The sequence below is a fragment of the Oncorhynchus mykiss genome, chromosome 28 (genome assembly GCF_057628025.1).
Source record: "Oncorhynchus mykiss isolate SJ-2025 chromosome 28, ASM5762802v1, whole genome shotgun sequence".
Taxonomy (NCBI): Eukaryota; Metazoa; Chordata; class Actinopteri; order Salmoniformes; family Salmonidae; genus Oncorhynchus; species Oncorhynchus mykiss.
In genome coordinates, this window is record NC_143049.1 from 13,626,399 (window position 1) to 13,653,544 (window position 27,146).

General features: G+C 42.8%; 1 long non-coding RNA gene across 1 annotated transcript; it reads right to left on the reverse strand.

Annotated features, from left to right (window-relative positions):
- Positions 1–21,089: 21,089 nt before the first annotated feature.
- On the reverse strand, positions 21,090–23,583 carry LOC149970725 (uncharacterized). Its single transcript, XR_016492839.1, has 2 exons — positions 22,835–23,583; positions 21,090–21,963 (listed from the first exon to the last, which is right to left on the reverse strand). It is a non-coding gene; the product is annotated as an uncharacterized LOC149970725 (long non-coding RNA).
- Positions 23,584–27,146: the final 3,563 nt, after the last annotated feature.

Here is a 27,146-nt window from a genome sequence, read left to right on the forward strand (position 1 = left end):
CCGAGAGAATGGCAGACAGCGTGTATGGCTTCGTGTGGAAAAGCATTTTGCTGATGTTAACATTATGAACAGAGTGCCCCATGGTGGGGTTATGGTATGGGCAGGCATAAGCAACGGACAACAAACACAATTGCATTTTATCGATAGCAATTTGATTGCACAGAGATACCGTCAAGAAATCCTGAGGCCCATTATGGTGCCATTCATCCGCCACAATCACCTCATGTTTCAGAATGATACGGCACGGCCCCATGTTGCAAGGATCTGTACACAATTCCTGGAAGCTGAAAATGTCCCAGTTCTTCGATGGCTTGCATACTCACCAGACATGTCACCCATTAAGCATGTTTGAGATGCTCTGGATCAACGTGTACGACAGCGTGTTCCAGTTCCTGACAATATTCAGCAACTTTGCACAGACATTGAAGAGGAGTGGGACAACATTCCACAAGCCACAATCAACATATTGATCAATTCTATGGGAAGGAGATGTGTCGTGCTGCATGAGGCAAATTGTGGTCACACCTAGGGTCTATTTTTCTCCACTTCCTGTCTGACTGACGTGCCCAAAGTAAACTGCCTGTTACTCAGGCCCAGAAGCCAGGATTTCCATATAATTGGTACCATTGGATAGAAAACACTTTGAAGTTTGTAGAAATGTTAAAATATGATATGAGACTATAACACAATTGATATGGTAGGAGAAAATCCAAAGAAAAACCAACCAGAAAAATATTTTTTGGAGCGCCCATGCTCTTCCAATAGAATGTATAGGGTCATATCCAAATCCAGCTCCCAGATTGCAATTCCTATGGCTTCCACTAGATGTCAATAGTCTTTGTTCAATGTTTCAGGCTTGTTTCTTCCCAAATGAGCAAGAATTTTGAGTTTTAGTACTGGGAGTCAGAGTTCAAAATGACTCTGTGCGCGTGCGACGAAGAGGACGCGCACCTGGTTATTTTGCTTTCTATTGAACATACTTCTTTTTGTATGAAATATTATAGTTTAATTACATTTTTGACTTGTTTTAACAAATTTTACCAGTAGCTTTTTGGATTCCTTTCTCTGCATGTTGAACGAGTGGATTACTCAAATCGATGGTGCCAACTAAACAGACTTTTTGGGATATAAAGAAGGATTTTATCTAACAAAACGACCATGCATGTTGTAGCTGGGACCCTTTGGATTGCAAATCAGAGGAAGATTTTCAAAAAGTAAGTGAATATTTAATTGCTATTTGTGAATTTATGAAGCCTGTTCTGGTTGAAAAATATTTTGATGTGGGACACCGTCCTCAAACAATCTCATGGCATGCTTTCGCTGTAGAGCCTATTGTAAATCAGATAATGCAGTTAGATGAACAAGACTTTTAGCTTTTAACCGATATAAGACACTTTAATGTACCTAAATGTTTAATATCCATAATTGTTATGATTATTTACTTGAATTGTGCACCCTCCAATTTCACCGGAAGGTGTCAACAGGCGGCGGGCCCTAAGAGGTAATGTATCTGTGACCAACAGATACATATCTGTATTCCCAGTCATGTGAAATCCATATATTAAGGCCTAATTCATTTATTTAAATTTACCGATTTTGCTATGTGAACTGTAACTCAGCTAAATCTTTGAAATTGTTGCATGTTTTGTTTATATTTTGTTCAGTGTATAAATCCCATCATTGGATAGTTATAGTAGTAACTTTGTTTTGAGCACATCACCAGGAAATAAGCACTATACTGTATCTAAAACACAGTTCTTCAATATACTCCAACATAACTCCAATAAGTGAAACAGCAGTCTTTCATGGGTCACTCAAGTCGCTCACACCCATTGTCACAAGTCTCTTAACGTGATTTATAGGGGTCTAGCATTTCACGATATATAAACTAGAATTTATTAGTTTGGTCCTCGTCAATTTGTTTTCCGCCAGAAAACTGACCTTTATGAGAATATGAAAAATAAATTTTGGGCTTGTTTAGATCAGTTACAAAACCATTAAGCAGCTTCCTCCCAATAGGGTCCATAGTCTTCGGAGCATACAAAGACGTTGCTCAATGATGGCATGAGAACATGACTGTATACTGAGGTGCTATCAAATCCAAATCCACCACATAGTCATGATTAGGCCTAGGTCTAGAGCACGTCTCTGGTACCATTGGGCCAAGAGAGATGTCATAAGCAGTTTTGAGTCAGCAAGCTCTTGATTATCCTGTAGAAAATGTATCCCTTTGTTCTCTTAGACTAGACATCTGAAGGCACCTGAACCTGTTGGAGCACCTTTCCAAAATATTTCTCTCACGTTCGTAGACCCCTATTACACCGTCCTTTTCATTTCATATACACACTGTGCTTTGTTATTATAATATCTTCCAGGTGTCGAATAAAGTTATTTAATCTCCTCAGTTTTGCTGCAAGCCATATTGCTGCGATTTAGGAATATTTTTTTATAATGTGTGCACACCTGCTCCAGATACATTGTCTGACTCTAGGTCTTTGGGGAGGTAATAACGACTGTCGATATTATGGGAATTCATGGGAAGGACAAATACTGCTTTTTACAATCCCATACAAGAAGTGCTCAGAGGCATAGATGCAGTTAATGAGTGATCTCAACTATGAAACTACTGCGTCTGGTTTTGTTATTACAAACGTAAGTCATAACCTTTAACATTTCCATTCACATTCAAGGCCTGTGAAATTTTGGGTGGGAGTATTTTAGATTACCTGGTGGAACTTTAATTAGCTTGTGTCCTCATAATCTTGATACCCCATCCCAATGGTATTTCTTGCCTTTTTGAAAGATGAGAAACCATTATTCATATATCTCTGATCAGTGCCAGGCATTAGTTTAGTGTCTTTCTCTTAAAACCACCCAGGGACATCATTCATTCCAATAAAATTAATTCAACACAGTACCGTTAATTCTCCTGAGAATTGGGGGGGATTTTTGTAGAGTAACTTCCTTCTGGTTGACTCCTCAAACTAAAGGCACATCTGGGGCTGTTTCTCTGCAGTGAGCGTCACCCCAGGCCCGTAATTTAAGACCTGTGACTGACTGTTGGGGATGGTGACCTCCTGTGTGTGTGAGTACGCCTGTGCAGGCTGCTAGCACAAGGCTGACCAGGGCCAGAGAGAGGGGGACAGGACAGGGGTTTTAATAGGCCCACCCACTAGGAGAATGCAACTATTTCCTCTCCGTGAATCGAAATGGACACAGTCTGTCTTGGGGGATTCAATAAGAACAGACAAGAGAATGTCAATTTTCCTTCATAGCAGAGGTGTCAAACTCATTCCATGGAGGGCCTACTGTCTGCAGGTTTTTCCTTTCAATTATGCACTAGACAACCAGGTGAAGGGAGTTACTTACTAATTAGTTACCTTAATTTGATAATCAAATACAAGGGATGATTGAAAAGAGAGTTTTCATCTACATTTTTAGTAGCTGTCTATTTACCACCACAAACCGATGCAGGCACTAACACCGCACTCAACGAGCTGTATAAGGCCATAAGCAAACAAGAGAATGCTCACCCAGAAGTGGTGCTCCTAATGGCCGTTTTCCTTTAATGCAGGAAAACTTAAATCTGTTTTACCTGATTTCTACCCGCATGTCACATGCAACCAGAGGGGAAAAAAACTCTAGACCACCTTTACTCCACACACAGAGATGCGTACAAAACTCTAATCCGACCTCCATTTGGCAAATCTGATTATAATTGTATCCCACTGATTCCTGCTTACAAGCAAAAACTCAAGCAGGAAGTACCAGAGACTCTCTCAATACGGAAGTGGTCAGATGATGCAGATGCTAAACTACATGACTATTTTGCTAGCACAGACTGGAATATGTATACCAGTATACCATATCAGTCCACAGCTTCATCAATATGAGCTTCGTATGTACATAACCCAACCAGAAGCCATGGATTACAGGCAACATCTACATTTAGCTAAAGGCTAGAGCTGCCGCTTTCAAGGAGCGTGACCATAATCCGGAAGCTTATAAGAAATCCTGCTATGCCCTCCGACTAACAATCAAACAGGTAAGGTGTCAATTCCAGTGTCACGGACGTCGTCGGAAGGAGACCAAGGTGCATAGTGGTGAGCGTACATTTTCTTTTTATTTGATAATGTCGCCAACAAAAACAATAAACAATTCAAAACGACCGTGAAGCTTAACGGGGCATTGGTTCCACTAACAAAGATAACTACCCACACTGAAAGGAAGGAAAAAGGGAAACCTAAGTATAATTCCCAATCAAAGACAACGATAGACAGCTGTCCCTGATTGAGAACCATACCCGGCCAAAACATAGAAATAAAGAAACTAGAATGCCCACCCTAGTCACACCTAACCAAATAGAGAAATAAAACGTCTCTCTGAGGTCAGGGCGTGACAGCAGGACTAAGATTGAATCCTACAACATCGGCTCTGACGCTCGTCGGATGTGGCAGGAATGTGGCAAGCTTGCAAACTATTACGGATTACAAAGAGAAACGCAGCCGCGAGCTGCCAAGTGACGCGAGTCGACCAGATGAGCTAAATGCCTTCTATGTTCACGTCGAGGCAAGCAACACTGAACCATTTATAAGAGCACCTGCTTTCCCGGATGACTGTGTGATCACACTTTCCGTAGCTGATGTAAGACCTCACATCAATACCATCATCCCAGAAACTCTAGACTGGCTACAATTTACATACCACCCTAACAGATCAACAGTTGATGCAATCTCTATTGTAGTCCACACTGCCCTTTCCCACCTGGACAAAAGGAGCACCTATTTGAGAATGTTGTTCATTGACTACAGCTCAGCATTCAACACAATAGTGCCCTCAAAGCTCATCACTAAGCTAAGGTCCCTAGAACTAAATACCTCCCTCTGCAATTGGAAACCCTGGACTTCCTGACGTGCCGCCCCAGGTGGTAAGGATCGGCAACAACACATCTGCCACACTGATCCTCAACTCGGGGGCCCCTCAGGGGTGCTTGCTAGCTAACAGTACGTTGTAACTTGAAATTAAAATGACTTACTGACTAAATTAGAAATGTATAATATCTGAAAATGCAGCAAGCTAGACCGTCTTATTTGTATACATAGATGGACGCTTCTCTTCCTCTCTGTCACGGACACCATGGTTGTCCTTAGTTTGAAGATGTAATCCGGAGACAGGTGTTTTATACAACAGCCTTCTGTGTGTTTGTGTGTGCTTTTTTTCAACTCCCTCTGCATACGCCAGAATCTTTTCCATCTGCTTAGTTATCATACTCTAATTCTACTGGGCATTATACTGATTTCAAAACCCGGTCCTCCAGAAAGTGAAGAGCAAGACTTTTGCAGTTCTTCTACGTGATATCTTTTATTTTTAAACAGCATTAGAAAGGATTACCTACAAAAACTGACCAGCTCATGTTATAGACAGAAGTGTGCTACATGGTAGCCCATCCATTATCTCAGCCAACCATGGTTAGCGGGACTGTTCCTGCCTTTTTCCGTGGCTTAACCAAAAGGGCTCATAATTTAACAAATGTATTCGTATTTACAGATGGCATACAAGTTTGTTATTAAGGGACATGAAAGCTCACATGTTCCAGAAGGCATTTCTGTCAAAAAAACGCATTTTGATAAAAATAATGTTTGTGTTCAAATGTCTCTCCTGTGAAGTAGTGACCTGTGACGTATGCCTAGTTTCCTAACACAAGTCACATTCGGCATAGGTCCTCAGATCCTCAAAAAGTTCTACAGCTGCAGCATCGACAGCATCCTGACTGGTTGCATCACCGCTTGGTATGGTCTAGGTCCAAGTCTAGGTCCAAAAGGCTTTTTAACAGCTTCTACCCCCATGCCATAAGACTCTTAAACAGTTATTCAAATGGCTACCCAAACTATTTGCATTGACTCCCTTTTTTACACTGCTGCTACTCGCTGTTTATTATCTATTCGTAGCACAGGAGGCTGCTGAGGGGAGGACGGCTCATAATAATGTCTGGAATGGAGCAAATGGAATGGCATCAAACACATGGAAACCATGTGTTTGATGTATTTGATATCATTCCACTTATTCGGCTCCAGCCATTACCACAAGCCCACTCTCCCCATTTAAGGTGCCAGCAACCTCCTGTGATGCATCGTCACTTTACCCATACCTACATTTCCAGCAGACGAGGGCCCCATAGCAGCATCATGTACAAAACCAAGTCACTCAAACCTTTATCTGATTGATCTCACTGTTATTAATGACGCTTGATTTTGTAAAGTGAATATGTCTTGGTTGGTTCCGCCATTCCCTCCCACTGGTTGTGTTTGGTCATTAATATTACTTTACACAAGTAAAGAGGTCTTGTCATTTCCAACTTGGAGTATGTTTGTCTTGACATATCAAAATGTCTCCTCCCGTCATAAAAACAAATTGATGAATTAAGTTCACAAATTAGTAAGGAACTTCCCTTTCCTGGTTGTTTAGGTCTTAATTGAAAGGAAAAAACAAAGACCCGCAGACACTGCCCTCCGTGGAATGAGTTTGAATCATTCCATCAAGGTGTGTGTGTGTGTGTGTGTGTGTGTGTGTGTGTGTGTGTGTGTTCGTGCGTGTGTGTGTAAACCAACTAGTAAATGTCACGCAAAACAAAAGTAAGGCATAGACTGCAAAGCCACAATGCCAGTTTAAGTCAGACATAGAGCCGCTAAATTGGCATGTTCAAAATCAATCTCAAACGCCCACCCTACCTTGTCTCCTTGCCTTCTTTTTGTAAGTATCGGTGGTAAAATGGAATAATTTCAGCCCTTGGCAGGCCGTATTTCCAATGTAAACCCACAGGAGGATGTGCTGGAACAATTCACCCTGCAAGGCGTCTGGCTGAGAATCCGCAGGGCTGTGTATGTGCGTGTGTAATTGGTCCAGCAGCAGAGGAATGACCTTAAGTTAAGATTCAGGCAGTTGGGAGACCTTGGAGACAGACAGCCTGGATTCCAGAGCCTGTCCCTCGGATCCCTTGCATGCTCTCATTCTGAGGCTCTAGTAGAGTAGTAATACTACACCGCTTGGGAACACACATGCACACGTAATAAGGCTGCCTGGCGTGCCTGCACAATTATAACATCATAATATTCTGATATAATGTATTTAGATATTGTAAAACTTATTTATTCTCCAAATCTCTGTGAGTGAATGAAATCTCTGTACGATACTATAAATGTCATGGAGTATCTGTAATAGTTATACTATCAATGTTATGGGATTTTTGTGTGTTTTCACAGAAACGGGCATTGAGGTTACATGGAAATGGAATATATTTGTGTATGCTTATGAAGTAGACAGTCAGGTGGGATGTGTTAGCGTGCGTATATTTACAGTGGGAAGAGGGCAGAGAAGGAGAGACGTCCAGACCATTACCATTAAAAGAGGAGGCAAGCAAGTAACGCCCTAGCACGGCGAATATGTCTGCAATGAGAAAACCATGTCTTCAGCCCGACCTTGGGTGTGAGGCCTTCAGACAAACGCACGGCACTTGCACCAGGTCCAAGTTTGTGCGGGACATCTGGCTGGCGCTCACTCAGAGCGTAGAGAGGGTTGTCGAAGCAGAAAACCTGACCCCCCCCCCCCACCCTCCCCAAAACACACACACTCACAGCTACACCTGCCATTTTTATTTGTACAATATACATAACCATTGGTCGTTATGGAACAGAGGAGCTCCCCACTGATCAGGCCAGGAGAGGAGTGGGGCCGGTCCGGGGAGGGATCCAAGCAGCTGAGGCATTTATCTAGCTGGAGTTGGGGAAGCCTCTATGTTCTCCAGCGTGAGGTGAGGTAATGCTTCAGACATCTGCAGCACTTTCTAATTATGCCAGACGGTCGTACGCTGTGCAACTACTCTGTGTGTCTGCTGGCTGCACTTCGCCAACCGGTGGAGGAGCCAACACAAGCCATTTTAACTCTGTTGAATGGGTGAGACAGACACAAAGGGCCAAAGTGATGATCTCATCATGCCATCATGCTCTTGTTAGTTTGACAAATGGCAAAGTTGACACTCCTTATGCAGCATTTACTGTCTCGCTTTGTCTTTCATGATACCTGTACAGCTATGATTTCAGACATTTGTCGAAGTGCATTATGATACATCTAGGTTTGTTATATTGTTCTGCATAATACTCATTCAGATTAGGACAATGGTGGCATACTGGGCCACCACTGTATTCTTCACAACAAATCATTCAAAGTGTCACTCAAAGTAAAATAACATGCAGATGAACATAACAAAACTCTGAATTATTGTCACAACACAAGGTGGTGCTGTACAGTCCTGTTGGCCAGCAGCATACCACCCTGCATCCCACTGCTGGCTTGCTTCTGATGCTAAGCAGGGATGGTCCTTGTCAGTCCAATGATTGGGGACTTTGCCCTGTGTAGGGTGCCGTCTTTCGGATGGGACGTTAAACTGATGTCCTGACTCTCTGTGGTCACTAATAGATCCCATGGCACTTATTGCAAGAGTAGGAGTGTAAGCATTGGTGTCCTGGCTAAATTCCATTGTTGTAAATGTAAATGTGTTCTCAGTCAACTTACCTGGTAAAATATGGGTTAAATGAAAACAAATAAATAATGCATAGAGGTCAGGACACCTCCTGGGGAAGGGCATGTGTTTAAGGTCAGCATTGCTTTATGACCTCACTAACAGTGCTGACCTCCTGTCAGGTGGGTAGCCGACAGTACAGTGTGATTCAGTAAGCCATAGGAGCCGGCTCATATTCAAAAGCCCATGAAAATGAGATTGAGCACATTGGCTCAATCTGGCTAAATCACACATGGCTCAATCTGGCTAATATACAGACATTGATTTACGTGCATTGTCCCTGTCAAAGTAACTCAAACGTCAGGTAAAGTCAAGCTACTTGTGCATCAGTATGTTGAAATCTTGAGATCTCTCAGTTGTTGTCCTTTTGTTGTCACCACTCGCTTTCCAGATTGCCTCACAAAATCAACATACAATTTTCTCCATGACAACATTGCGCGTTTGTCAACCGAGCTTGGTCTTAAATAAGGTGGCAATAAGACCAAAACATTGCTTAGACTGAAACCGTTGATTTGAGTAAGCTGTAAACTGTAAGTTGACTGTGATTAACATAAACCATTTGCTGCTATAGTAACCTGTCTGGTATACATTAAAACAAAGATCAGTGTAGCAGGCTCTACTACAGAGATACAGTACCTGGTAATTAGGTTTAATCTGTCTTAATTATTCCACTGAAAGGGCTATAATTCTACTTTATTAAAGAGATGGAGATTTTGTCTGTCTGTCAGTTTGAGAATTAATGTGATCTGGGGGAACCTTATATCACTGAATTGTTGGAACTTTTGCTCCCCTTGAAACTTAATTCCTCCTGCCCCACCTTCCTCCCAATCCGACAAACACATAGAACTTTGCCACTGTTTGCAGCTCACCGATGGTTACAAATATCATTTTGAGCTTTGACTACAAACAAAATCTGGGTGAGTAATTTAACTCCAGAAATCTCATCACTACCTATGCTGCAGGCAGGCTAGAGAGAAGGGGGAAAAAAACAAGTAGTCCCATCCCCGAAATAGTGGTGACAGTTTAATGGTCTCAGAGCTCTGAGCACCACACCCTTGCCACTCTATATAAAGGACCCCATTTCCAAGCCAGCACATCAAACGACTAATCTCATTGGTTCGAAGGGAAGGGAGAGCTGGAGTTGGATCTGAGTTAGATATGGCCGCTGTGGTGTTGTGATGTCAGGTGCTTGAACCCCTGGGCTACTCTAGCTCCAGCCCCAGCTCTCCTCTCTTTTCTGTTCGTGGCCAGGGGGTGTAATTCCCTCAGAGCAATGACATTACTGTGCGTGACTGTGAATGGAACACCAACACCACTCCATCTATGTCAGGGCTCCCAATGCTACCATTTATTTCTCATTTGTTTATAATAATCAGTAATACATTCGATTTTTTTTGCCTCTTCATAGCTGCTGAGTGAGGTGAGGTGATGTTGCTGCTGAAATCATTAAAAACGGGAAGGAGACATTAGATTATTGCATTTGTCATGTTCCCAAGGGATATTCTAGCTACTCTTGCAGGCACCTATTCAAAAAGGCTTGCTGAAACACATGATCTTTCTCTGTCCTCAGTTACTTGTCATATTAACAAACTATTCCTGAGGTGAAGCCCCAATTTACCCTTTGACTGTTTTCTACGTTTTTCTTCTTTTGCTATCCGAATTCAAATGCACACAGATACTTAGAGATGCACGGAGATCCACATTCATAGACTCCTTGGCTCCCCCATGCCACATTCTATAACGTTGGAACTTTGGTTGAGTGGAACTGGTGAAAGTTTACTGGAGCCCAAGCAACCTCTGTGGCCTGTCAATGAAGGTTTTCAATGTGAGACACTCCAGATGGAATCCCACACGTTGAGCTGCCATAACGAACAGCATCACAAGAACACATAAGTGAAAACTGCTGATGTGGAGAGAGAGAGAGAGAAAGAGATAGAAAGAAAAGGAACATCATTAATAAAGATAATGAAGCAGATGGCTCTGTCTAATGGCTCTGTTGGGACACATTATGCTGAGACGTCAGTGGGGGGTTCGGGGGTAGTGTGGGCCTCTAATGTAGAAACAGGCTGCTTACCACAGCATGTTTTTGACCTCAAATAGCCATAATAAACAAATACTTCTTGGGCCACAAGAAGGCCCTCCATTGCCAAATGAAGTGCAGAATAATATCAGTTGGGGCCTAGGAGTTCCAGGAGCCATGTGTGACGGATTTGGTGTCAATGTGGAGATTTGGATATAATTACGATGACAATCTGTTGACACATCTGTTGACACATTGACATTGCACATTCAAAGAAAGACCATTCTTCATAGTTCCCCCAGATGTTTGCAAGACTTGATTTTTGGTCTTTGAAATGACATGGAATGGATCTTCTTGGGAGTTTGCTATTTGTCAAGATTTGTTTTTCCAAAGGTCACTTTAAAACCCACTAGAGTTAGCTCGAGTAATTAGCATAATAACAAAATTCCCATCAAACTAAGTCTGATTAAGTTAGAAATATATATTTAACCTGGAATGCATTTCAATTAACAGGTGTGCCTTGTTAAAAATGAATTTGTGGAATGCATTAATGCATTTGAGCCAATCAGTTGTGTTGTGACAAGGTAGGGGTGGTATACAGAAGATAGCCCTATTTGTAAAAACCAAGTCCATATTATGGCAAGAACAGCTCAAATACGCAAAAATAAATGACAGTCCATCATAACTTTAAGACATGAAGGTCAGTCAATGCGAAACATTTCAAGAACTTTGAAAGTTCCTTAAGTGCAGTGGAAAAAACCATCAAGCGCTATGATGAAACTGGCTCTCATGAGGACCACCACTGGAAAGGAAGACCCAGAGTTAGCTCCGCTGCAGAGGATGAGTTCCTTAGAGTTACCAGCCTCAGAAATTGTAGCCCAAATAAATGCTTCACAGAGTTCAAGTAAGAGACACATCTCAACGTCAACTGTTCAGAGGAGACTGCGTGAATCAGGCCTTCCTGGTCGAACCACTACTAAAGGACACCAAGAAGAAGAGGTTTGCTTGGGCCAAGAAACACGAGCAATGGACATTAGACCGGTGGAAATTTGTCATTTGGTCTGATGAGTCCAAATTTGTGATTTTTGGTTCAAACCGCTGTGTTTTTGTGAGACGCAGCGTAAGTGAACGGATGATCTCCGCATGTATAGTTTCCACCATGAAGCATGGAGGAGGAGGTTGATGATGTGGGGGTGCTTTGCTGGTGACACTGTCTGTGATTTATTTAGAATTCAAGGCACACTTAACCAGCATGGCTACCACAGCATTCTGCAGCAATATGCCATCTCATCTGGTTCACGCTAGGACTATCATTTGTTTTTCAACAGGAATATGACCCAGCACACCTCCAGATTGTGTAAGGGTGATTTGACCAAGAAGAAGAGTGATGGAGTGCTGCATCAGATGAGCTGGCCTTCACAATCACCTGACCTCAACCCAATTGAGATGGTGAAGCAGAGTGAAGGAAACGTGTCCAACAAGTGCTCGGCATATGCAGAACTCCTTCAAGACTGTTGGAAAAGCATTCCAGGTGAAGCTGGTTGAGAGAATGCGAAGAGTATGCGAAGTTGTCACAAGGCAAAAGGTATTTTGATTTGTTTAACACTTTTTGGGTTACTACATGATTCCTTGTGTGTTATTTCATAGTTTTGATGTCTTCACTATTATTCCACAATAAAGAAAATTGTAAAAATAAAGAAAAGCTCTTGAATGAGTAGGTGTGTCCAAACTTTTGACTGGTACTAAAATTCCAAATCAAATAGTTAAATGTGTGTAGAACTAGTGCTTTGTTTAACTGGCTCGTGTCCTCATCTGCCCCCCATTGGTTGGGTTGTCTGGGTTGTCTTACTGCATGCATTGCACAAGAGAATATGTTGAACTAATATTGCCCCATGTACAGTCGTGGCCAAAAGTTTTGAGAATGACACAAATATTAATTTTCACAAAGTCTGCTGGCTCAGTTTGTGTGATGGCAATTTGCATATACTCCAGAATGTTATGAAGAGTGATCAGATGAATTGCAATTAATTGCGAAGTCCCCCTTTGCCATGCAAATGAACTGAATACCCCAAAAACATCTCCACTGCATTTCAGCCCTGCCACAAAAGGACCAGCTGACATCATGTCAGTGATTCTCTCATTAACACGTGTGAATGTTGACGAGGACATGGCTGGAGATCACTCTGTCATGCTGATTGAGTTCGAATAACAGACAGGAACAGGAAGTTTCAAAAGGAGGGTGGTGCTTGGAATAATTGTTCTTCCTCTGTCAACCATGGTTACCTGCAAGGAAACAAGTGCCGTCATCATTGCTTTGCACAAAAAGGGCTTCACTGACAAGGATATTGCTGCCAGTAAGATTGCACCTAAAGCAACCATTTATCGGATCATCAAGAACTTCAAGGAGAGCGGTTCAATTGTTGTGAAGAAGGCTTCAGGGCGCCCAAGAAAGTCCAGCAAGCGGCAGGATCGTCTCATATGGTTGATTCAGCAGTGGATCGGGGCACCACCAGTAGAGAGCTTGCTCAGGAATGGCAGCAGGCAGGTGTGAGTGCATCTGCACGCACAGTGAGGCGAAGACTTTTGGAGGATGGCCTGATGTCAAGAAGGGCAGCAAAGAAGCCACTTCTCTCCAGGAAAAACATCAGGGACAGACTGATATTCTGCAAAAGGTACAGGGATTGGACTGCTGACGACTGGGGTAAAGTCATTTTCTCTGATGAATTCCCTTTCTGATTGTTTGGGGCATCCGGAAAAAAGCTTGTCCAGAGAAGACAAGGTGAGCGCTACCATCAGTCCTGTGTCATGTCAACAGTAAAGCATCCTGAGACCATTCATGTGTGGGGTTGCTTCTCAGCCAAGGGAGTGGGCTCACTCACAATTCTGCCTAAGAACACAGCCATGAATAAAGAACGGTACCAACACATCCTCTGAGAGCAACTTCTCCCAACCATCCAGGAACAGTTTGGTGACAAACAATGCCTTTCCCAGCATGAAGGAGCACCTTGCCATAAGGCAAATCTGATAACTAAGTGGCTCGGGGAACAAAACATCGATATTTTGGGTCCATGGCCAGGAAACTCCCCAGGCCATAATCCCATTGAGAATTTGTGGTCAATCCTCAAGAGGCGGGTGGACAAACAAAACCCTACAAATTCTGACAAACTCCAAGCATTGATTATGCAAGAACGGGCTGCCATCAGTCAGGATGTGGCCCAGAAGTTAATAGACAGCATGCCAGGGCGGATTGCAGAGGTCTTGAAAAAGAAGGGTCAACACTGCAAATATTGACTCTTTGCATCAACTTCATGTAATTGTCAATCAAAGCCTTTGAGACTTATGAAATGCTTGTAATTATACTTCAGTAATCTATAGTAACGTCTGCCAAAAATATCTAAAGACACTGAAGCAGCAAACTTTGTGGAAATTAATATTTGTGTCATTCTCAAAACTTTTGGCCACGACTGTACAGCTGAGGAAGGAAAGACGGTCAGTCATTGAAACATGAGCAGTCTGCAGTTATGGAGCTTTTTTTGTTATTGATTGTCCATGATTCGGTGTGAATGATGATTCCAATATTTGTCCATTTAAAATATCACATGACGTATCGCTCCATATGATTTATTTTTGAATCGACCCACGCATTTTGTATGGGGGGGCAAATCTTTCTCCCAGCACTGTTTCTATTGAAAGCTGAGGCATGCCTTGCCTGAAGAAAGATAGCCCTCTGAGAAGGGAAACTGGGTGTTGATACGCCCAGGGGCAGTGGAAAAAACTCTCTGTGTGAACTGTCATCACCAGATAGCCACAAAGCCAGCTAATCTGCTCCCAGGCCGCCATCTACTGCCATGTGCCACTTGCACTCTCCCTGGCCAACTTCCTCAGTACGCAGGCAGGAACTCACAAGGAGGTGAAAGGAGAGGGCTGGTGTTGCGTGTACCCACAGTCGAGCTTGAAATCCTGACCAGGGATAGGACATATACAGTACGTATGGGATTCTAAAACAGCAAATATGATGTGATTGAACTGTAGGAGGGAGATACATTTCCTGCATGGAGATGAGGAGGGACAGAGAGCTCTTTTGGCACATCAGCATGAGTTTTCAGTAGGTTACATAGGCACATATTTGACTTGAACCCATATGGACATGTCTGTCTGAGGGGGACTGTATTATGTCATACTGTAATGTCAGGGGAGGTGTTGACTTGAAGCCTGTAATTGAATATTCCATCTTCCAGACAATGGAAAGTAAATCATTGAATCAGCCTCTCCCTGCTAAATGAGAAGACAAATAGAGGAATTGTTTGCACAATGACGGAGTTGGGATGGATGGAAACGTCTCAATAAACGGCTAAGAAGGAGACCCTGCCCCATGATTTCATATCCTTCCATGAAACCCCTTGGTGGTTCCCCTTACTTTCTTGCAGTGGAGAAGTGTTTGTCTTGTCATCAGGGTTGCATATGGAACCCATGACCAACCCTGTGTTCTCAATGAAGGAGTTTGTGTTTGACTGTGATACTATAGGACTTGTTGTTTTCGTTTGACTAATTTTGACCATTCTTTTAACCCATATATCACAAAGAAAAAAATCTCATCTAACTTTCATTTTTACAGATAAGAGATTTTTTGTTTTATTCAAATGTGAGATTTGAGATGAAAATCCCAAAGAGTTTGACTGGGCTTTTATATAGACAGGTGTTGGAATAAGGCATCCCCTTATAATCTCTACAGGTGGCAGAGGGACCCTAGCCTCCGCACTGGTCCTGCTCCTGCCAGGATCAGTCAGGGTGTTGGTCGGTCCGTCCATTGGTCAGACAGATCAAAGTGGGAATCATGCCCCACCAACAGAGATAAATACACACTTCCTCTCTTCCCTTTCATACTGCTTTTTCCCACACCCCTCAAACCCCCGTTCTGTAGCACAGCCAGCTCTGAGGAAATGACAGACCACATCAAGAGGCTCTCTGTTGCTTCGACAGGAACACCCGCGCCAACTTTTAGGAGAGAGGGGAGATGCTTGGTTGTGTGCTATTTGTGTGCATTCCATGCCAACTTTCACAAGTTTTAACACAACACGTCCAAACGTAATGTGATTTATACAAATTTTGACCCATCATTTTTATTGGTAATTCCCACACCTGCTACTCTGAAGGTAGCTTGTTCATTTTCTATATTTAAATAAAGTCTAATTGGCTTTGAATGTACTTACTCTACACTGTTAGCCCATTAACAAATGTCAAGTTAAGAACCCAGGTTAACACACGCAAATACATTCAATAGACTTCCACAATAAAAATAGTAGGGGTTGTGATTTACTGTACATTGTTCCTTGTCATTTGACAAGTCAATGAACACGGACGGGAATAAGTCCAACATTCAGGATGACCTGCCTTTGACCTCAGTGAACTGCGCACACTGCTGGCAATGCTTGTAAACCACAATCTCTGTTCATCTTTAACCTACTTCCTCCGTCCATCTCAGTTCATCCTCTTTTTTTACCTCTCTTTTATAGACTTCCAGTCTCGTTTGATGAGTACTGCATGTGATGATGACTTTCAGTGGTGTTAAGGTGGCAAGACGTCAACATTAACACTAAGAATATTGGCTTCATACTGTACTCCCTCTCCTGCTTTATTTCATGTGAAACCACAAAGTCTAGACCTGCCAAGGTGCATACTGTACCTTTTGACAGCCATGACCCACTCACCCGGGTTGGGGTCAACTCCATTTCAATGCCAACCCTGCCACACACCTCTAGGGGACTAACTTGGACTGGCGATTCCTTCACACTGAATGGCACATCTGAGACAACTGCCCTTTAATTGCTCTGTTTTACATCATATTAGAGTGTTGGCTGCTCCTGTCGTGTAGTACAGTCGCATGCTAGAGTGCACTTAAAAGTCATGTAAATCTAATACTACTGATCTCACACCAGTGCTCAGTGGGATTAGCTAGAAATTGATCAAATGCACCAAACGCATACATTAAACAGTAGACAGGAAACTATAGTAAATATTGAAATTATGATATAACCAGTGATGTAGTGGTAAAAAAAAAATAGGTGGGTAAACTGATCGCCAGTCACAGTGAAGAAAGTAAAGCTCCCTATACTTTCAATGCATTTTCCCACAAAGGGTGGGTAAACTGTCGGGCAAAAAAAACAAGTGGGTAAACTGTGTTTACTTGCATTTACCTTCCACTAGACCACCGAATATAACTGCCCAAACAGCCCAAACTTGTAGTGCTGGTGACCCTAATCATTGTCCTCTCTCCCAAAACGTTCCACTGAGGACAGTAAGTTTAATATTTACAATGTTCTCCCAATCTCAGTTTACTATGTAGGCTATAACCTTGAAAAACAGGAGCTTACAAATAGTATTTAAAGTCGCTTTACTAGGTTTGTCCCTGACGTACACCTGTTTCCTCAATCTGTGACTAACACTAAAAAGCCCCTCTCATTTGGACAACCTGAAGGAGTAAATCAACTATGTTTTTCTGGCCAGGCCTTTCTTGCAGGCTCCCTTCTGAGACATGTTCCCGTCATGGCAAAAAAATGGCAGATGCCTTAAAAATCTACCTGGGGCAATTAATTATATTCAGCCATTCCCTAAACACTGCCTGTTTTTATTTTAGGGGGGGGGGGGGGGGGGTACTCAAGGCCACCCAAATAATATTGTGTAACGTTAGATTATTCCACTCGCTTTTCTACAAATAAGAGGAGAGCATTTCAGGCCAGGTGAGCCCAACTAATAGGACCCTATATTGCTTTTTCATTATTCTTCTGCACTATTTTATTTAATGCCTCTCCTCCATAGGAAATCCACTCAAGTCTCATAAGTTTCTCCACCTGTTTGGAAATGTATTTTAAACATTTTGGGTCCCTGTGAAATATCATGAACAAGAAACTTAATGAGCAAATAAAGTTTGTCCATAGGTCAAAAGCACTCCATTCTGGAGAATATGAATCATCTTGTGGATTCATCTGTGGGTAACACATATTGTTTGCGATTCATGCAGATATGTCAGAGCCACAAAGAGACTCATTGGGAGGATGGTAGAATTGAGCCAAGCTCATTTCAGCTCGTTTACATCTCATTGTAGCCATCTCAAATGGGTCCACCCAATCATAAGCAACTTCACAGGGCTTAAGCCTCGGTCGATAACGGAAATGTGGTGAAATGCATGGAAACATACTGTGCTTCTCATGCAACAAAACTGTGCAATGATTCATCTTTTATCTGATCATATGTGTTACTGATCGTATGTGTTATTGATATTCATAAGCAGGTAGACCATCAAACACAATATAGAATACAGTGTTCAAACATTATGGCATTGTCATCACATGCGGGTCAACTTAAACCTGAAAACAATAGTTGTTCACATGATCACAACAGGAGATACAGTATGTTTTCAATTGCAGGCAGGCTATAGTGTTTACTCCTTGCAATACAAATGATGTAAACTAGATTGCTGTACTAGATAGCAGAGCATGAATTCCTTTTGGGTCCTGCAAAGTGTAAGAAAAATGCTGTTGAAAACCACTCGGAACTATACCTATGTCTGCCAACCCCAGTCCCAGTCGTACTATTAGAGCCTGCGTTAGCTAAGAGATGTGGAGGGATACCAGAAGTATGTCCAGCCAATGAGAAACAGGTGGCTGCCTGGCCAGAAGTGAATGAATTGTAAGAACAAGTGTAAATTGGTGCTGGCAATAATTGAAGGAATTTGACACTGATGGGAGAAAGTGAATTTGGAGGAATGATGGCACATGATAGGAACCAGCCTTGCAAGTGGGAGAGAAAGAGATACAGGATCTGCTAACCAAAGAGTATATTGTTGCTGTTAGCGGGTCCACTCCTTAGCTAGATAATGAACAAGAAGAATGAGGAGACAGTAGCACAAGTTGAACCAGCGAAGTAGGTTTTAATGCCCTCGAAGTAAAGGCTAACAGACGTTTAGGAGGGCTGCCCAAAACAATAAAAGCATCTGGTTAGTCTAATAACTTGGTGGAACTCAGAGGAGACGTTATTTTGTGGTCCATTCAGTCACCGTCTGACTCGTTCATGCTCAGATCCCCCTCCACCCCCAAAACTAGTGGCCTATCAGCTATCTGACCTAGCGGCTACTCCTCCCCCCATACTTTTCCCATGAGACCCCCACATGATAGAGCTAGTGAGTCGCTACAACATTATGACAGTCCAGCTCTCCGACATTCTCTCACGTCAAGCGACCACAAACCGAACCACTTTTGGTGTCTTTTGTATTGTCACTGTTTCTCATCAACGAGATCCCAACACCACCACCACCACTGCCTCGGCTGCATTCCTGCCCAGGGGAAGTCACAAAAAATAAAGCGCAGCACAGTGCGTTCGTTGCGTTCTAACTTCTAACCTGCCTTTTCAGTTTGGGCTATCTGTTTGTTTATTTTCTTTCAGTTCCCTTGTGGATCTTTGAAGCTGCTTGGCATGGGTCTGATTCCGCCTTGCAGCCCCTCTTCACCACACACCTTCCCTCTTGCCATCCATAACTACCACACTGGTTGAGTCTTGGCCCTGTCCAAAAGCCACTGCATGTCTGATTTTTGTTGGCTTGGCTCCCCTCTGACATGCCTGGGAAGGGCAAGGAAAGGAAATGGGTGGACCAGCACCTCTGCTCTCTCCCTCCCTCCTGTTTGTTCCCCCAGAGCTAGGCCTGGCTGGGCTGGGAGAAGCTAGCAGCCGAGGGTTTTTTGACTCCCTCCGCCGAGCCGAGCTTGTAAGGGAGCACAGCCCATCTGGTTTTAATAAATCCTCCATGCATGTGGCCAAGGCTGAGGCTGAGCTCTGAGCGGCTGAGCAACTGGATTTGCCTGCTGACCTGTTTGGCAGTGAAGTAAAATATTTAAGTAAAACTACTTTTAGGTACTACTTAAGTAGCTTTTTTTAGGTATCTGTACATTACTTTACTATTTATATTTTTGACAACTTTTACTTTTACTTTACTACATTCTGACACCCAAAAGTACTCTTTACATTACGAATGCTTAGCAGGACAGGAAAATGGTCCAATTCATGCACTTATTAAGAGAAAATCCCTGGTCATCCCTACTGTCTCTAATTTGGCGGACTCATTAAACACACACACTCATTTGTAAATTATGTCTTGAGTGTTGAAGTGTGGCCTTGGCTATCCGTAAATTAAAAAAACAAGAAAATGGTGCCATCTGGTTTGCTTAATATAAGGAATTTGAAATTATTTTAACTTTTACTTTTGATACTTAAGTATAGTTTAGCACTTACATTTACTTTTGATACTTAGGTATATTTAAAACCAAATACTTTAAAACATTTTACTCAAGTAGCATTTTACAGGGTGACTTTTTTTATTAAAGTATCTTTACTTGTACTCAAGTATGGGGTTTGTGTACTTTTTCCACCATTGCTGTTTGGGGCGTGATTGCCCGGCCCGCCGATGCAGTAATTTTTTTGGGGTGCGAAAACAACAGGGGGAAGAAGAATGTGAGAGTGTCGAGTCCCTAAACACTTTGTCATTTCAGGACAACAATGCTGACACAAAGCAGACCCCCTTGAACCCCCTGTTGGGGCTTGGTGATGGATATGGAGTGTAATAGTAGTGGGGTATTGTAATGATACATTCTTACCAGTGGTGGGCAGTGTATCACTGTGTCTTCCATTGGGCCTGTCCAAAAGTCTGGGGAAAATAATATTGTTTTTTCACAGCTGATCAAGGCCAGACAATGCAGGGCTGAAAGGAAACATGGTCAAACCAATTTCCTAATTAAGGCTGTGGCATACAGAGTAGTTCAACGTGTCATTGTTATTTGTTATTTCATTTACATTAGGTCAAGGATATTTGATGAAATTGAAGGAACAATGCTAGTCCCTTTAAGTACTGGTATAGAACATATTTCTCAACTAACAGTCCTCCAGACTTAACTAAGCGTCCTATCTTTTCAGTCAAATATCTTGACAACACATCATGGGAATGCTTGCTGCCAAAATATTTTGATGAAGGGTTTGTTGGGGCATTGATGGGAAAATAATTGTGTTTGAGCTTACATGTGTGTTCATGTATAACACTTTACATTACATTTCACTTATACCTGTGCAATACACAATAGCACACCTGTCTGACTGTGTATTGAGCGATTAAATCAGCATAGCACACAGAGTTGCAGTTGCAGTGAGAAAATGAGCAGCGTGGGCATCGGGCACAACCAAAACAACACTCAACTGAGTCGACTGCCTATACCCAGCCTTGCCAGATTAGGTAATTCACTACTCAGTGGGTAATGTCTGTCTCTGAATCCCAGGCCTGTATTTATGACCTTGGCTGCTGGGTCCTGCTGACTCGTGCTTATGAGGTCAAAATCATCAAGGTGACCTCACCATGGGAGACAACATGACATCTGTTCTCCTCTTTCACACCTTTGCTGTGTGTTTCTTCCTTCGCTTAGTGCTCTCTCACTCACTCGCTCACTCACTCACTCATTTCAATTTCAATTTTAGGGTTTTATTGGCATAGGAAACATATGTTTACATTGCCAAAGCAAGTGAAATAGATAATAAACAAAAGTGAAATAAACAATACAAAATTAACAGTAAACATTACACTCACAAAAGTTCCAAAATAATGAAGACATGTCATTATGTCTAAATACAGTGTTGTAATTATCTGCAAATTGTTAAAGTACAAGGCAAGGAAAATAAATAAACATAAATGTATGTTGGATTTACAATAGTGTTTGTTCTTCCCTAGTTGCCCTTTTGTGGCAACAGATCACAAATCTTGCTGCTATGATTGCACACTGTGATATTTCACCCAATAGATATGGGAGTTTATCAAAATTGGATGTTTTACATTTTTTTGTGGGTCTGTGTAATCTGAGGGAAATACAGTATGTCTCTAATATGGTCATACATTTGGCAGGAGGTTAGGAAGTGCAGCTCAGTTTCCACCTCATTTTGTGGGCAGTGTGCACATAGCCTGTCTTCTCTTGAGAGACAGTTCTGCCTTCGGCGGCCTTTCTCAAAAGCAAGGCTATGCACACTGACTCTGTACATAGTCAATGATTTCCTTCATGTTGGGTCAGCCACAGTGTTCAGGTATTCTGCCACTGTCTACTCTTTGTTTATGGCCAAATTATCACGTTTCAGGAGAAGACCCAGATGCAGACAGTGTCGAAGTGACAAAAGTTTATTACTAGAACAGGGGGCAGAGTTCAGTAATCCATAAGGTACCGAACGGCAGGCAGTCTCGAGGTCAGGGCAGGCAGAGATCAATAATCCAGGGTGGTGTGACAATGGTACAGAACGGCAGGAAGGCTCAAGGTCAGGGTAGGCAGAATGGTCAAAACCGGGAAAACTGGAAAACAGGAATTAGAGAAAGACAGCAGCCAGGGGTAAAACGCTGGTAGGTTTGACAAATAAAACAAACTAGCAACAGAAACAGAGAACACAGGTATAAATACACTGGGGATAAAGGGGAAGATGGGTGACAAATGGAGGGGGGTGGAGACAAGCACAAAGACAGGTGAAATAGATCAGGGTGTGGCAAAAATAGCATTCTAGTTTGCTCTGTTTTTTGTAAATTCTTTCCAATGTGTCGAGTAATTATCTTTCTGTTTTCTCATGATTTGGTTGGGTCTAATTGTGTTGCTGTCCTGGGGCTCTGTGGGGTATGTTTGTGTTTGTGAACAGAGCCCCAGGACCAGCTTGCTTAGGGGGCTCTTCTCCAGGTTAATTTCTTGATAGGTGATGGCTTTGTTATGGAAGGTTGCTTCCTTTTAGGTGGATGTAGATTTTAACGGCTCTTTTCTGGATTTTGATAATTACCGGGTATCGGCCTAATTCTGCTTTGCATGCATTATTTGGTGTTTTACGTTGTACACAGAGGATATTTTTGCAAAATTCTCTATGCAGCATCTCAATTTGGTGTTTTTCCCATTTTGTGAATTCTTGGTTGGTGAGCAGACCCCAGACCTCACAACCATAAAGGGCAATGGGTTCTATAACTGATTCAAGTATTTTTAGCCAGATCCTAATTGGTATGTCGAATTTTATGTCATTTTTGATAGCATAGAAGATCCGTCTCTCAGATCATTCAAAGCTTTGTGGATTAATGCCGAGGTATGTATAGTTTTTTATGTGCTCTAGGGCAACGGTGTCTAGATGGAATTTGTATTTGTGGTCCTGGCAACTGGAACTTTTTTTGAATATCATTATTTTTGTCTTACCGAGATTTACTGTCACTGCCCATGTCTGACAGAATCTGTGCAGAAGATCTAGTTGCTGATGTAGGCCGTCCTTGGTTGGGGACAGAAGCACCAGATCATCACTAAAGGTAGACATTTGACTTCAGATTGTAGTAGGATGAGGCCGGGTGTTGAAAACTGTTCTACTGCCCTCGCCAATTCATTGATATATATGTTGAAGAGGGTGGGGCTTAAGATGCATCCCTGTCACACCCCCCGGCCTTGTGGAAAGAAATGTGTTTTTTGCCAATTTTAACCGCATACTTGTTGTTTGTGTACATGGATTTTATAATGTTGTATGTTTTTCCCCCAACACCACTTTCCATCAATTTGTATAGCAGACCATCATGCCAAATTCAGTCTAAAGCTTTTTTGATATCAGCAAAGCATGAGAAGACGGCCTTTCTTTTGGTTTGTTTGTGTGTGCAGGGTGTATACGTGGTCTGTCGTATGGTAATTTGGTAAAAAGCCAATTTGACATTTGCTCAGTACACTGTTTTCACTGAGGAGATGTAGAGTCTGCTGTTACTGATAATGCAGAGGATCTTCCCAAGGTTGCTGTTGATTCATATCCCCCGGTAGTTATTGGGGTCAAATGTGTCTCTACTTTTGTGGATTGGGGTGATCAGTCCTTGGTTCCAAATGTTGGGGAAGATGCCAGAAGAGCTGAGGATGATGTGAGTTTAAGAATAGCCAATTGGAATTTGTGGTCTGTATATTTCATAACTTTATTTAGGATACCATCAACCCCACAGGCCTTTTGTTTGTTTAGAGTTTTCCAATTTTCCCAGAAGTGGTTAGATTGTTCAATTACATTGAGCTGATTTCAGACGTGCTGTTCCTTCTATTTACGTATTGTATTTCTGTATCAAAATCAAATAAAATGTTATTTGTCACATACAGATGGTTAGCAGATGTTAATGCGAGTGTAGCGAAATGCTTGTGCTTCTAGTTCCGACAGTGCAGTAATATCTAACAAGTAATCTAACAATTCCCAAACAACTACCTAATACACACAAATCTAAAGGGGTGAATGAGAATATGTACATGTAAGTATATAGATGAGCGATGACCAAGTGCAATATATGGTATAAAATACAGTATATACATAGGATATGTAAACATTATTAACGTGGCATTATTTAGAGTGGCATTGCATAAAGTGACTAGTGATCCATTTATTAAAGTGGCCAGTGAATGGGTCTCAATGTAGGCAGCAGCCTCTCGGAGTTAGTGATTGCTGTTTAGCAGTCTGATGGAGAAGCCTTGAAAGAGAAGCTGTTTTTCAGACTCTCTGTCCCAGCTTTGATGCAGCTGTACTGACCTCGCCTTCAGGATGGTAGTGGTGTGAACAAGAAGTGGCTCGGGTGGTTGATGTCCTTGATGATATTTTTGGCCTTCCTGTGACATCGGGTGCTGTAGGTGTCCTGAAGAGCAGGTAGTTTGCCCCCGGTGATGAGTTGTGTAGACCGCACCAACCTATGGAGAGCCTTGCGGTTGAGGGCGGTGCAGTTGCCATACCAGGCTGTGATACAGCCCGACAGGATGCTCTTGATTGTGCATCTGTAAACGTTTGTCAGGGTTTTTGGTGACAAGCCAAATTTCTTCAGCCTCCTGAAGTTGAAGAGGCGCTGTTGCGCCTTCACCCCACTGTCTGTGTCGATGAACCATTTCAGTTTGCGTGTAATGTGTACGCCGAGGAACTTAAAACGTTCCACCTTCTCCACTGCTGTCCCTTCGATGTGAAAAGAGGGGTGCTCTGCTGTTTCCGGAAGTCCACAGTCATTTCCTTTGTTTTGTTGACATTGAGTGAGAGGTTGTTTTCTTGGCACCACACTCCGAGTGCCCTCACCTTCTCACCTCCTCCCTGTAGCCTGTCTCGTCGATGTTGGTAATCAAGCTACTGTCTGCAAACTTGATGATTGAGTTGGAAGCATGCATGGCCAAGCAGTCATGGGTGAACAGAGAGTACGGGAGGGGGCTGGAGGTGATATGGAGGTGATATGATCCCCAGTGTTGAGGGTCAGTGAAGTGGAGTTTCCTACCTTCACCACCTGGGGGCGGCCCGTCAGAGTCCATGACCCAACTGCACAGTGCGGGGTTGAGACTCAGGGCCTCCAGCTTGATGATGAGCTTGGACGGTACTATGGTATTGAATGCTGAGCCGTAGTCAATGAACAGCATTCTTATATAGGTATTCCTTTTGTCCAGATGGGATAGGGCAGTGTACAGTGTGATGGTGATTGCGTCGTCTGTGGACCTGTTGGGGCGGTATGCAAACTGAAGTGGGTGGCCAGTAAGGTGGAGGTGATATGATCCTTGACTAGTCTCTCAAAGCACTTCATGATGATGGAAGTGAGTGCTACAGGGCGATAGTCCTTTAGTTCAGTTTTCTTTGCCTTCTTGGGTACAGGAACAATGGTAGCCATCTTGAAACATGTGGAGACAACCGACTGGGATAGGGAGCGATTGAATATGTTCGTAAACACACCAGCCAGCTGGTCTGCGCATGCTCTGAGGACGTGGCTAGGGATGCCGTCTGGGCCAGCAGCCTTGCGACGGTGAACACGTTTAAATGTTTTACTCATGTCAGCCACGGAGAAGGAGAGGGGGAGTGCAGTCCTTGTTAGCGGGCTGCAACGGTGGCACCGTATTATCCTCAAAGTGGGCAAAGAAGGTGTTTAGTTTGTCTGGAAGCATGATGTCGGTCTCCGTGATGTGGCTGGTTTTCTTTTTGTAGTCCGTGATTTCCTGTAGACCCTGACACATACGTCTCATGTCTGAGCCGTTGAGTTGCGACTCCACCTTGTCCCTGTACTGGCATTTCACTTGTTTGATTGCCCTGCGGAGGGAATAACTACACTGTTTATATTCAGTCATATTCCCAGACCTCTTTCCATGGTTAAATGTGGTGCACTGCACTTTCAGTTTTGCGCTAATGCCGCTATCCATCCACAGTTTCTGGTTAGGGTAGGTTTTAATAGTCACAGTGGGTACAACCATCTCCAATGCACTTCTTTGTAATCGCACTCACCGAGTCAGCGTAAAGGTCGATGTTGTTCTCTGAGGTTGACCAGAACTTATTCCAGTCCATGTGATCAAAACAATCTTGAAGAGTGGCTTCTGATTGGTCAGACCAGCGTTGAATGGTTGTCGTCATTGGTACATCCTGTTTGAGATTCTGCCTATAAGACGGTAGGAGCCAGATGGCGTTGTGGTCGTATTTGCCGAAGGGAGGGCGGGGGAGGGCTTTGTAAGTTACACGGAACCCAAACCGGCTGCGCGTGTGCGCCATCGTGCGCCATCATGCATACATTTATTTTGTCCCCCTACACCAAACGCGATCACGACACACAGGTTAAAATAACAAAATAAACTCTGAACCAATTACATTAATTTGGGGACAAGTCGAAAAGCATTAAACATTTATGGCAATTTAGCTAGTTAGCTTGCACTGGCTAGCTATGTCACGCCCTGGCCTTAGTTATCTTTGTTTTCTTTATTATTTTGGTTAGGCCAGGGTGTGACATGGGTGATTTATGTGTTTTGTCTTGTCTAGGGGTTTTTGTAGATTTATGGGGTTGTGTTCTTTTAGATGTCTAGGTAAGTCTATGGTTGCCTGGATTGGTTCTCAATCAGAGGAAGGTGTTTATCGTTGTCTCTGATTGGGAGCCATATTTAGGCAGCCATATTCTTTGGGTATTTTGTGGGTGATTGTTTCCTGTGTCAGTGTTTGTGCCACACGGGACTGTTTTGGGTTTTCACGTTTATTGTTTTGTATCCAGTTCATGTTAAGTGTATCTTATTAAAGAACGTGAACTCTAACCACGCTGCGTTTTGGTCCGCCTCTCATTCCCAGGAAGAAAGCCGTTACAAGCTAATTTGTCCTGGGATATAAACATTAGGTTGTTATTTTACCTGAAATGCACAAGGTCCTCTTCTCCGACAATTAATCCACACATTAAAACGGTCAACCGAATCATTTCAAGTCATCTCTCCTCCTTGCAGGCCTTTTTATTGTTTAACTTATATGTTGATTAGCATCTAAACTTTCATAGTGTTACCATGACAACCGGCAACATTTCGTCTTTCAATCACCCACGTGGGTATAACCAATGAGGAGATGGTACGTGGGTACCTGCTTCTATAAACCAATGAGGAGATGGGAGAGGCAGAACTTGCAGCGCAATCTGCATCATAAATAGGAAGGACTTCTATTTTAGCCCTTGGCAACTCAGACGCTTGTTGACGCGCGCAAGCAGTGTGGGTGCAATAATTGAATAACATAGATTCC